Raw genomic sequence first — 13,099 nt, 5'->3', positions numbered from 1 at the left:
TGATTATTATGGTGTTCCTGATTGTACCTATAAGGGCTCCTTCCACATTCATGCCACAGTTATTTTGTTACAAGCTTTAATAACAAGGAGACCAGTCATGCAAACCTTTTTACTATTATTGAACGCCAAAGAACAACCAAGGGTCAGTGTTCCCTCACTGTCAAACAGAATTATTCATTTTCCACCTTAAATGAGCCTGGAGTCCTTTTTGAGGTGGCAAAATGTTGCTAGGCAGCAGACTTCCTTGAATTGGCTGAAGGGGGAGGGGCTTTCCCATATCTTTTTGGAATGCTGTAGTAAGTGAGTAAATTTGATTCTATTTAGATTGGGACCAAATAGACTCAGTTTTTCAGTAATATTTACACTTGGAAGAGAGTAAAATAAAGAATTAGGGGGGAATAGGCCAGGGAGTAGGCTCCATCGCCCATGCTGTTATTGTTCAAAATATCAATTCTGAATATGGAGTGGAGCACAGCCAAAACTCACTTATTGCCCATTCTTAGTTTCGCCCATCTCCTGCCCACCTACTGCCCAAGTGGGGCCCAACAATGAAGCCCACACTAAGCCCATGTCCAGTCAAAGCCCAACTAGCCCAAGTGATGCCCATAAGGGCCCCAACTGTACGTGTTTGTTGGGTAGTGACTGGTTTGCTGCCAGTAAATGCAATGTGAGTTGCACAAATCCCGCATGTCTCAACATGTCTGATGTTGCTCATGCAGACCAAACCTTTATTTGGACCAGACAGCGTATAAAAAAACAAAAGTGTATCTAGGGGGAAAAAAAAAAAACATCCATCATTTTATTCATCATTTTACAAAGAGTAGCACTAAATCATTTTGAGCACTAAAATTCATCTGCTCTACATGAAACTAAAACTTGGGTTTGACTGAGACTCCAATTGACAGTATTTTTTATTATTATTTTTTATTTCACAGCACATGGAAAATGGAAGACCGATGAAGCGATCGAGCCCAACTCTGATTTACTCGACTAAGAATTCAGTAGAAAAATAGCAATAATAAAATTTTGATTAGAGGTCCACTGTTTGTTTTAAATTTTATGAGAATTTAATTAAATCTTAACAGATAATTTCAAAACTTATAAATACACAAGCATATTGAGTTATTTTGCACAGTCAGTATTAGTTAATCAGATGGCATTTATAGAAAGACATGTCAGCTGTTAACGCAATGTGACCAGCAGGTATTGGCGTGTATTTTATTGAAGGTCACTGGGGCAGATGGTGCAGTTGAAGGCTGCCAGCAAATGAAGTTCAGGGGACAGTGGGTGGAGCGAGTGTGTGGGTGCGTCAGGGGGGTGTTGGAAAACTATAGGTGAGCCGATGTTATTTTGAGGCACAAACAAGAGGGCAGCTGCGACACCACGTGAGTCATGCGGGCTGGCAGATCTGAGAAGGGGGGAACTCGGCATTCGAGGTTTCACAACAGAGAATGTGAGCGAATGATGAAATCCATCCGGGAGCAGCAGCGACAGGTGTCGTGCATGAAGAGGGGCGGTCACGATGGAGCAGCTGTCTCATCTGCTCACAACATCACAACAAAAACAGAGATGATGGACTCAGTAGAGAGGAGAGAGATCCACTACTGATGTTTCTAAACAGCGTTCAAAGACCTCCACCAACATCACGTGTATTTATTAGTTATTAATGTCTAGTTGATGGTTTCAGTGGTGTAACCTGGCTGGTCCATATATTACTGGTGGGTGATTGAATCCAAATGCCAATAATATTGATACCAAGTCAGCATCTATAAGAGATGGTGTGTCACAACTACAGGTGATCACACCCCTCATCCTTTCGAGTAAAGTCTATTCAGGTGTGTTGGACAGGAGTTTCCTTCGGGGAGTCGAATCTTAGATTCAAGAAGCAGTGGGTTTTTTATCTTGGCCGTGTGAACAGTGGACCAGCTATAGACCCTTCGCAGGGTTCCCGAGCGTGTGTGGGAGTTCGGCCAACCAGTTTATATGTGCTTTGTGGACTTGGAGAAGGCATTTCACCATGTCTCTCGGGGAGCTCCTGTGCATTGTGCTCCGGGTGTTATCATCATCGGTAGGACTGGAAAGTGGATCCCAAACATGCAGAGGCACGAAGGGGTGTAATTACAAAAGTTTATTTGACAAATCGAATACTAAACATAAAGCGGGTCAAAGCCAGGAGAGAATACGATAAACAAAGGACTGCTTTTACTCAGCCAGAAAACTCAGAAAACAAAATACACTCGTAGGCTCCAAAACCGTACTACATGTGATGACCCCACACTGTCATCATGCCAGTGGCACTAATTACACCTGTCTCCCATTCTTTCAATCTTAAGTGCCAGTGATTAGCTGGCGTGGAGCACCTGGGCCCATTGCTTCACCTGGGCTATATTATGCTGGCCTCTGAAATGTGCCGACGCTCTCGTCACTCCCTGCAGCCGACGCCAGAGCCACACGCCATTTATTTACTTTCTGTTCTACATCATTCAACATGCACCACACTATGTTCACACACTTACCTCATGTACAGTACTGATATTACAGACAAAACACACGCAATTGTTATTTTTTTGATTTTGTATTCTTATTTGTAATAAATTAGTTTGATTAATTCGTAAAAGCGGTTTCCCCTGTCTTTTTGTCATGGCTTTTCAGCCGGGTCATGACATACACAAGGAATTAACAGAAGAATCAAAACGGTAGCAAAAGCGGAAGAACTAAAGGTGACGTGGCAAACACCAACGCGAGGAGAAACATCACTCAAGCTGAGGAAACAAACATAAAACTTACGAGTATAAATGACTCAACGCGTGAAGACACAAACGCAAAACTACGGCTAACACTCACGTGGATACAGGAATCAAAAACGAGACTAGAAACTAGAATTTGGTAGCGAGGTAAGAATAAAGCTCTACAACATGGTCAATACTGCGACAGGTGGTGATTGCAGCTCTCGGCCTTAAGTAGGTGAACTGGAACGAGCAGCAGCTTGCAGACACACCCCTACAATCAGACCAGGTCTGAAACAGAAAATATGCACTGAGAGCGCAGTCATGACACCGGGAGTACAGAATCAATTAATACAGGCTGTTCGGTCCCTGTTGGACACACCAATATGAGGGTTTAGTTTGCATTTCCTAACCTGGCAATAGCCAGATTGATATTGCGCTTCACTCAAGGGAGTTCTCCGCAATATCCATTTGGTACCTCTCCACGGTAATTTGCTCCGAAAAGGCGGGGCATTCTGTACAATAATTCAAGCTGATTGGACGATGTGGCATTGCAGACGTTTGTGTTAACCAATCATGGATACGGGTGAAAATTTCATCTTTGTTCTTGTCGAAGGGGGAAAAGCACAAACATCTTACATGCAGCTAGAAATGCACGAAGCACCTCTCACTGTTCAACATTCAACAGGGAAACGGTGAGTAATTCTACAAGAACAGAATTAATTGTAGCGTCCATTTGTCCATGTTAGGTTTGTTTATTAGCCCCAGCATCAGTTATGTCACAGTTGCATGTCCCGCCCCAAACACAATGTCGATCCGTGATTGGTCCGAACCATCAGCGGTTCGGATCGGTGGAAATCAACGGGTACAAGATGTATTCTTTGGAGTTTGTGAACTCACAAATACCGTGAGAATTCATCTTGCGAGAGCAAGGTTATGCATTTCCAACAGTAAGTCATATTTCCAGTGAAGGTTTGACTGTGTCAAGACTTCCCTTTGTCACCAATTCCATTATAACCTTTATGGACAGAATTTCTCGGTGCGGCTGAGGAGTTGAGTGGCTTCAGTTTAGTACGTCTCTGCTCTTTACAAAATGATGCGGTTCTATCGGCTTCATCAAGCCACGATCTTCAACTCTCACTGGAGTGGGTCGCAGCCCCGTGTAAAGAGGTTGGGGTGAGAATCAGTACCTCCGAATCTGTGGCCATGATACTTAGCCGTAAATGGGTGGTGTATTCTCCTCAAGTCAGGGATGAGATTCTGCCTCAAGTCGAGGAGTTCAAGTATCTTAGGGTCTTGTTAACGAAGAAGAATGTATCAGAAGATCGGCAGGCAGATTGGAGCATCTGCAGTGATGCGGTCTGCCATGGTTACCGGTCGATCGATGTTCCCACCCTCACCTTTGTTCATGAGATGTGTTCCATGATAAAAAGAAGACGTTTGCGGATACAAGCGGCCAAAATAAGTTTCCTTTGCAAGGTGTGCAGGCTCTCGCTTAGAGAGAGGGTCAGAACCAAGTCACTGCTCCTGCACATCAAGAGGAACAAGTGGAGGTGTTCTGGGCACATCACACCAGGAAGAGGCCCCGAGAATGACCCAGGACATGCTAATTGCTAAACACACGATTTCCTAGCTGGCCTGGGAATTGTCTTGATTCCCCTGGAACTGGATGAAGTGGCTGGGGAGATGGAATTCCTGGCTCACCGTTCTTTTTTTTTTTTTTTTTTTTTTTTTTTTTTTTTTTTTTTTTTTTTGAAGAGCTCAGAATTGTTCATTCGGTAGTCTTACCGATTCAACGTCTTGTCATCATTGCTCTTTTCCTTTTTTTTTTTTTTTTTTTTTCCTTTTTTTTTTGAAGAGCTCAGAATTGTTCATTCGGTAGTCTTACCGATTCAACGTCTTGTCATCATTGCTCTTTTCCTTTTTTTTTTTTTTTTTTTTTTTTTTTTTTTTTTTTTTTTGTGTGTGTGTGTATGTGTGCGTGCGTTTGCGTGCGTGCGTTTGCGTGCGTGCGTGCGTTTGCGTGTGTGCGTTTGCGTGCGTTTGCGTGCGTGCGTGCAAATACGTATAAATTTATACTCATTCATTCACCTAAAACCTTATAAATATCCCATTACCCTTCGCCTTAACCAGGTACTTCAGAATCTTGCCAGAGTCGTGAGATTTAAATGGTCAGGAGACCAGAGAAAAGGTCAGAAAAAAAAGAAATAAAGAGAAAAGAAAGGTAAATCAAAGTGACATCCAGCACCGACCAAACACTTCCTGCCTTCCCCATGATTACAAAATCAAAGTCTTACGCCAACCCCGGAAGCCTCTAAATTCCAGCAAATTTAGCGAGATCTCAAGAGCCCAGAGGAAAAACTAAAGAGAGGAAGGAGGGAAGGATCGATAAGGCAGAGTGAGATCAATAGAAGCCAGTACATCCAATCCATCAAAGTGAAGTCCAGCACCAACAAGACCCCTCCTGCGTGGTTACAAAACCGGAGTCTTATGCCAACCCCAGAAACCTCATACTTCTAATAAATTAAGATCTCAAGTGACCAGAGGAAAAACTAAAGAGAGGAAGGAGGGAAGGATAGATAAAGAAAAGTGAGAACCACAGACACCAGCACCAACTGATTCAAGGGGCTGTGGGAGGGAGAGGGTACTTCTGTTGAGTTTCAGTAGATGCTGGTGCGACGGATCTGGCATGCATAAGGACCACCACCAAAGAGAGAAGCCGTCAACCGCGGTCCAGCAAAGCGAGCACCCCCCCCCCCCCCCCACCCCCCCCGGAATCCCCAGGCCGCGGCAGCACCAAGGCCACCCCCAAGCCACCCGAGCGGACACCGGTCAGCGAGCCGACCCAGATACCCGGAACACCCCCGCCCCAGCCCCGGCCCACACCCCCGAGCCCAAGGCCGCAGAACGAGGCCCAGCGGGCCCCCACAGCGCCCCACCGGTCCCCAGCCCCCATCCCCCCACGACCCCCCCGCACCCCACCCAAACCCGCCATCCACCACGACCCAGGCCCCACCACCCCCGACCCCCAAACCCCCGAACACACCCCGACCCCCAGCACCCAACCCCCCACCCACCCATACCTCCACCCCCCCCCCAAACAAGCCGCCCCCCCCCGACGGCCGCCACCCCCCCCCCCGCGAACCCGGCCCCCCGCGAGAACCCCCCACCCCCCCCCGGAAACCGGCACCGGGCAGCAGCGCAGAGAGGGAAGATGTGCCCACCCCACCTCCAGCCGCGCGAGATTTGCACCGCGGCGGGAGGGGGGAAGCAGAGGAGGAAGCACCAGGGGAGAAGGCGGGACACCAGAACACCGAGCCCGGTGGGGAGAGGCCCCGGTCGTCACGCCAGAGTACAAGTGACACCTAACCCTGTTACTGAGTCCGCCAGCTCGCCGACTGGCGAGCTCTACCCTTACACCGTGAATGTGGCCCCACCCAGTGTATATACAAGTGTGTGCGTGTGGTGCATTAAAATTGGGAGCAGGTGAGTCGGAGCAGAGGGAAAAAATTTCCCCTACTCCGACACACCCGTATCCCCCCCCAAAAAATGAATATGTATATGTGTGGTGCATTAAAAAAGGGAATGGAGGGACAAAGTGGTGGGGCAGGGACACAAATGGGGGGGACCACAGCGCTGCCAGGCACTGCAGTCCATCCCCTCTGATGGCTCCCCGCCCCAACTCACCCCTCCCCTTGGACGTGAGGTGCATTAAAATTGGAGGGGAGTTGAAGGGTGAAGACGGTGTTTCCACCCTTCCCCACCCCACCAAGAAATGTGTTGTGTGCCCTATGTGTATATTTACAAAGTGTATAGTGCAAGCTAGTGAAGTGAGTAAGAGGAGCGACCAGCGGGGCCTCACCCAACCCGGCGGGTGTAGGTGGCACGCCCGCCCCCCAGCACCCCCACCCCCCGCCGCCCCCCACCTCATCCACCCGGCACCACAATGGGCGGACAGCCAGCGCAGCAGGGCTACCGGACAGCCCACCAGCCACCGGGGCCCGCCCGGGGCACCAGGAGTTATACCGGAGCAGGGCAGGCCCCAAACCCTCGCCCGGCCCCCGGAGCCCGACGCCCGGGCCGGGGAGGGTGCCCCAGGCCCAGGGAGAGGGAGGGGGAGGGGCCGCAGGGCAGACAGGGAAGGGGGGGGGGGGCGGGGGAAGCGGGGAGAAGACGACAAGAAGGCGAAAGGGCGGCTGCAGGGCAGGAGGCGGGGGGGGAGAGGAGGAGGGAGGGCGACAAGGGAAAAGGGACCGGGAGGCAGAGGAGGATGGGCGGGAGGAGGCGAGGAGGGAGAGGCGACGGGGGGGAGGAAGGGGGAGGGGAGAGGGAACCACGGGGCACACCGGAGGCCCACCCACCCCGAACCGCGCCGCCGGGCACGGAGCAGCGGACCGCGCCGGGACGGCACCGCCCCGGGCACCAGGGGAAGCACCCCAACACCGCACCCCACAGGGGGCCCAGGGAGCGGCCAAGACGCAACCGCCACCGAGCAGACAACGGGGGGGGGGGGGGGGGGGGGCAGAACCACCCCCGCCCGACCACAGGGGACGGCGTCAAGAAAATTGACTAATTAGCATGCAGTAACACCAAGTGTTGATGCTTAGTGCCCACTAGAAATAGATCTTAAGGAGTTATTGAGTATAGTGTCGTATAGTGTGGTATGCTCGAGCCCACTAGCAGCAACTAGGTTCCTGACTATATAAAAATAAAAACAATCAGATACAAAATACCAAATACAGGAGCAGCGAAAACAGAAGTTGTAACGATGTGGTGGCTCTCGTTAACAGGCAGAATCTTGGCAGGATTAAGTTGCCAAATTGAGATTAAAATATTCTATGTACATAGACCATATTTGTTTAAATCTTGATACTTGATTTTTATTTAAGGCAGAGATTTTTTCCATTGAGATATAATTTATTAGTAAGTTTAACCAGTGGTCGATATTTAGAGATTGTTTATTTTTCCAATTGACAAGGATTATTTTTTTAGCAATAGTAAGGGCTATAAATATAGATTGAGATTGTTTACATGGTCGCTCAGTTATTGTTAAGTCACCTAGTAAACACAGTCTTGGAGATAAAGGAAGCCTACAGTTTAATATATCAGCGAGCTTTTCCAAGATTTTAGTCCAGAAATGCAGCACTGGAGTACATGACCATAAAGCATGAAGATAAGTATCGGCAGTGTTTTGTGAGCACTGGAGACAAATGTCGGAGTCAGAGAGTCCCATTTTTTTCATCATATATTGTGTAATATATGTTCTATGAAGTATCTTATATTGGATAAGTTGCAAATTTGTCTGTTTGGTCATTTTAAATACATTTTCACAGATTTGGGTCCAAAAGTCTGGTTCCGGAACTATAGACAAGTCTTTTTCCCATTTTAAAGTCGGTAAATACGTTTTATTTGTGTATAAAAATAACTTATATATTTTTGATATTTTCTTTATTGTTGTTGGAGAAAGCTTTATAATATCTTTAGCTAAGACAGGCAGTTGGAGCGTATCTTGAAGTGTTGGGATTTGTTTCTTAACCATATTTTTAACTTGCAGATAATGTAAGAAATTTCCCTTTTTTATTTCATATTTCTGGACCAAGTTTGTATATGATATAAACTTATTATCTGAGAAAAGATGATGAAGGTGTGTAATTCCTTTCTGCTCCCATAGGCTTAAATGGAACGACTGATTATTAAGTTGAAAGTCGGGGTTATGCCAAATGGGAGAGAGCCCACAGGGCGCCAATTGGGAGTTTGTAATTTCTAATGCCTTCCACCAGGCAGTCAGGGTGGCGGCTATCATTGGGTTTTTAAAACAATTATGTCGTCTTATTGATTTTGTAATAAAGAGTAAATCTGACAGTCTAAGATTATTACAATCCTTCTGCTCCAATTCCAACCAACAGTTAGTATCTCTGTTGGGTTGTGTCCATAGCACAAGATATTGTAGTTGATTAGCTAGATAATAGTACATAAAGTTTGGTGCCTCTAAACCTCCTTTAGATTTACTTTCCTGAAGAGTAGATAGACTAATTTTGGCTTTTTTTTTATTCCAATAGAATTTTATGATAGCAGAGTCCAGCGATTGGAACCAGTTAGACGTAGGTTTAAATGGAATCATTGAAAATAAATAATTAATCTTTGGTAAAACTTTCATTTTTATAGTAGCTATCCGTCCTATTAAAGAGATCGGAAGATTATTCCAGCGTTCCAGGTCACTACGGATACTATCCAATAATGGTGAAAAATTTAAAGAAGTTAATTCAGTTAACTTAGGTGAAATTTTAACACCTAAGTATTTTAAATTACCTGTAGGAAAGGAGTAGTGTGGATCCTGACTTGTAGGATTCCATGAATTTTCTGTAATAGGTAATAATGTTGATTTTGTCCAGTTAATAGAGTAATCTGATAAGTGAGAGAATTTAGTTATTAATTTAAATGCTTCCCCTAGCGAAATAGCAGGTTCTTCTAAATAGAGTAATATATCATCGGCATATAGATTAATTTTATGTTCTATTGTCCCGGAGTGGATTCCTTGGATCCGTCTATCCTGACGTATAGCTAATGCAAGCGGCTCAATAAATATAGCAAATAATAAAGGAGAAATTGGGCACCCTTGTCTTGTTCCCCTTTGTAAAGTAAAACTCTGTGATGTAATCCCATTAGTAGTAACTGTAGCTTTAGGAGAATCATATAATATTGAGACCCATTGAATGAATGACTCCCCGAAGCCGAATTTATTTAAGACAGCAAAGAGGAAGGACCAGTTAACTTTATCGAATGCTTTTTCTGCATCCAGCGAAATAACAACTGCCTTTTTATCATGCCGCTGTGACATACTAATCAAGTTAAAGAGTCTCCTAATATTATTAGTAGAATGACGACCTTTAATAAAACCTGTTTGATCACTATGAATAATTGTCGAGATTACCGTCTCTAATCGAGATGCCAAGGCCTTAGCGATAATTTTAATATCGGTATTAATTAGTGATATCGGTCGGTAACTTGACGGGAGGGTAGGGTCTTTTTCTGGCTTTAATAAAAGTTTAATTGCTGCTATATTCATATCTTGACGTATATCACCTTTACTTTTAATTTCAGTTACTACTCTTAGAAATAATGGAGCAAACATTAACCAGAAATGTTTAAAAAATATAGCCGGAAAGCCGTCTGGACCAGGTGCTCTGCCATTAGGCATACTGTCTAAAGCACGATACAACTCATCTATAGTAAGCGGGGTATCGAGAATATCTTTATGTTCAATAGATAACTGAGGTATATTTAAGCTGTTTAGGAATTCCTCAATATATTCAGGGTTAGGTCTATTAATTTCTGTGTATAGATTTCGATAATAGTTATAAAAAATATGGTTAATTTCTTCTGGTGATTGTGTGCATTCACCATTTATATCTTTAATAGCCGTTATAAGAGATTTTTCCCGATTCCGTTGAAGTTGATTTGCCAGGAATTTACCTGATTTATTATTATGTTCAAAATTATTATATCTCAACTGTTGTATTATAAACTCTGTCTTTTTAGATAACATGTTATCTAACTGTATTTTTATATTCTGTAGTTCTATCCATATTTGATTATTTGGGTTTAATACATATTCATCCGTTAGTTGTTTAATTTTATCTTCCAGGTATTTTTCTAATTTTTGATCCTGTTTCTTTTTATAAGTTGAATATGATATAATTTTCCCTCTAATTACCGCTTTCCCTGCTTCCCAGAGAAGAGATGGAGATATATTTGGAGAGTCATTTATTTCCAAAAAATCTGCCCACTCCCTTCTAATAATTTTATCAAACTCTACGTCTTTCAGTAATGAGATGTTAAAACGCCATATCGGGGGAGATTTATAGGTAGAGTCAATTTGTAGAGTGAGGGAGACTGGTGCATGATCACTTATAATTATAGAATGTATTTTTATAGCAGTTTTATCAACAATAGAATTATTTGTAAGGAAAAAATCAATTCTTGAGAATGATCGGTGCACAGCAGAGAAGAAAGTAAATTCCTTCTTAGTTGGGTTTTGAAGTCTCCAGCCATCGCTGAGGCCAAAATCCTCCATATACTCATCTATTACTTTAGCGGATCGTAATCGCCTTGTATATATCGTATTATTAGAACGATCTATTAACGGGTTCAAGACCGTGTTAAAATCACCTCCAATAATAATAGTAGAATTTGTTGCTAAATCGAGTAACCGAGAGAAAAATTCATGGAAAAAATCAGGGTCATCATTATTTGGGGCATATAAATTACCAATTGTATATACTTTATTAAATATAGTTACCTGGATAATAATATATCGGCCCTCTAAATCTGTTACTATATTATTTAGAGTAAAGAATAAATTCTTATGTATAAGTATAGAGACACCTCTTTGTCTACTATTATAGGAGGCAGAGTAAACTTGACTAAAATTTTTATCTATAAATAATTTTTCTTCTGATTTTTGTAAGTGGGTTTCTTGTAGGAGACAAATATCTGCCTTAAATTTTGAGAGATGGTCTAAAATTTTTATTCTTTTTGCCTGGGAGCGAGCGCCACACACATTCCAGGAGACCAGAGCTAATTTCTGCATACAAGCAATATAGACTCAGTCTTATGTATACATCTATATAAGCTGCTTATTAATATTAACATATTGTAGGATAGCAAAAGAGTAATTAGGCAATTTATATAATTTATATAAAGAGAGAGATAGCAAGTAGATAAGTATAATAGTGAAGAAACGTGGGGGGAAGTGAGTGTGAAGGAAATCTGTGGGGGATTCAACATAACAATACACCAGTAAATGGTGACCTAAGCGAGATTATTATTATTATTATTAATTTATTTTTTTAAGAATATATTTCTATATTATTATTATTATTATTATTATTACTTTATAGCCTATGCATAATATAAATTCATATTCTATTTCGTAACCCATTATCCATACATATACATACATATACATATACATATATATACATATATACACATATACATACACATACATATACATATACCTACGTCAAATAATCACACAATGCTCGGCTCTACCAATTGTCAGTTAGAACAGCCAAGGGGTCGAGGTTGGGTTTCGGAATAGCTGGCCGTCGATATATAATTTATCAACGACCATCGAAGTCCGTTTACCCTCCTGTCTATTTTGTTTCATGATAGGAAACAGTACTTTTCGCCGCTCGTTTATCTCTCTTGGGAATTGATCATTCATCCCGAAAGATGTCCCTTTGAGCTCCCGTCCTTTACTTTTTACCAATTCTTTATGTTTAAAATGTTCGAACTTAGCAATAATAGGACGGGGCTTATTGCCCTTACGAGCTCCGAGCCGGTGTACACGGTGAAAAGAGATATTATTTACCGTCTCCTGTGGGATCTTTAGCGATGATGTCATGAATTTTTTTATCTCACCCTCTGGATTATCTGGAGAATTTTCGGATATACCTGAGAATATTAGATTTTCCCGCATACTACGGGATTGAACATCTAAGACCGTTTCCTTTAGCATTTTATTTTCCTTTTTAATCGTCTCCAACTCGGCTGTGACAGCGACGAGAGAGGAGCGTAGCTCGGAGTTATCGCATTGGAGATCGCTTACCTGTTGGCTAACGAATTCCAAACTTGCCTTTAATTCTTTGACGTCCTCGCGGATAAGACAGAGGACGTCAAGTTTTTTATTTATGGAATCCAGCATACTCACCGATACGTCGGCGGTTGCTAAATCGTCCGTGTCTGTTGACGAGTCATTTTTCCTTTTTTTTTTCGAAGGATTATCCCGACTGGCCGCCGGCTCATCCATCGCGCAGCTATAAAAATGATCGTCAATAAAACGTTCGAGGTCGTCCACACTGGATAATATTTCCGATCTTTCTTAGAAAAGAAAAAAATCGAATTTATCTAATCATTAAATTCGGGTTTAATTAGAAATATAAAGCTAATTCTATTTTAGCAGCAGAGCGCCGCCATGTTAGATTTTCCCAGTCTCGCTACCGGTCACGCGATAGTCACAGCATCTCGCGATGGGAAATGTAGTAGGCTCACCGTTCTTAAGCTGCTGTCTCTGCGACCTAAGCAGAAGAAAATGGACGGATTGATTTTTTTTTTAAATAATTTTTTTAATTCTTTATTCGACAAACATAATAAACAGTTAAACACAAGCCAGTGTTCCTTCAGTTACCAGTGGATTCAACTCTTGTTGGGACTTTCTGTGCCATCTTGTCATTTGGTCTATTACAGAAGTAGAAGCAATTGCACATCGTAGGATAATTTACCCCCACAGTTCACACCATAGTAAGCATTCAGTCATGAAACTATATACACGTTTGACATACTTTTCTTGCAACAGCTGTTTCCTAGTG

General features: G+C 43.1%; 1 long non-coding RNA gene across 2 annotated transcripts in view; it reads right to left on the bottom strand.

Moving 5' to 3' along the window:
• LOC144022049 (uncharacterized) overlaps positions 1–12,714 on the bottom strand; it is a 60,268-nt gene extending 47,554 nt beyond the window's left edge. For both annotated transcript variants that reach the window (XR_013284253.1, XR_013284254.1), the window contains exon 1: positions 12,442–12,714. This is a non-coding gene — a long non-coding RNA (uncharacterized LOC144022049). The remainder of the gene's footprint in view (positions 1–12,441) is intronic.
• Positions 12,715–13,099: the final 385 nt, after the last annotated feature.

The sequence above is a fragment of the Festucalex cinctus genome, chromosome 7, assembly GCF_051991245.1.
Source record: "Festucalex cinctus isolate MCC-2025b chromosome 7, RoL_Fcin_1.0, whole genome shotgun sequence".
Classification (NCBI taxonomy): domain Eukaryota; kingdom Metazoa; phylum Chordata; class Actinopteri; order Syngnathiformes; family Syngnathidae; genus Festucalex; species Festucalex cinctus.
This window is presented reverse-complemented; position numbering and strand designations above follow the sequence as displayed.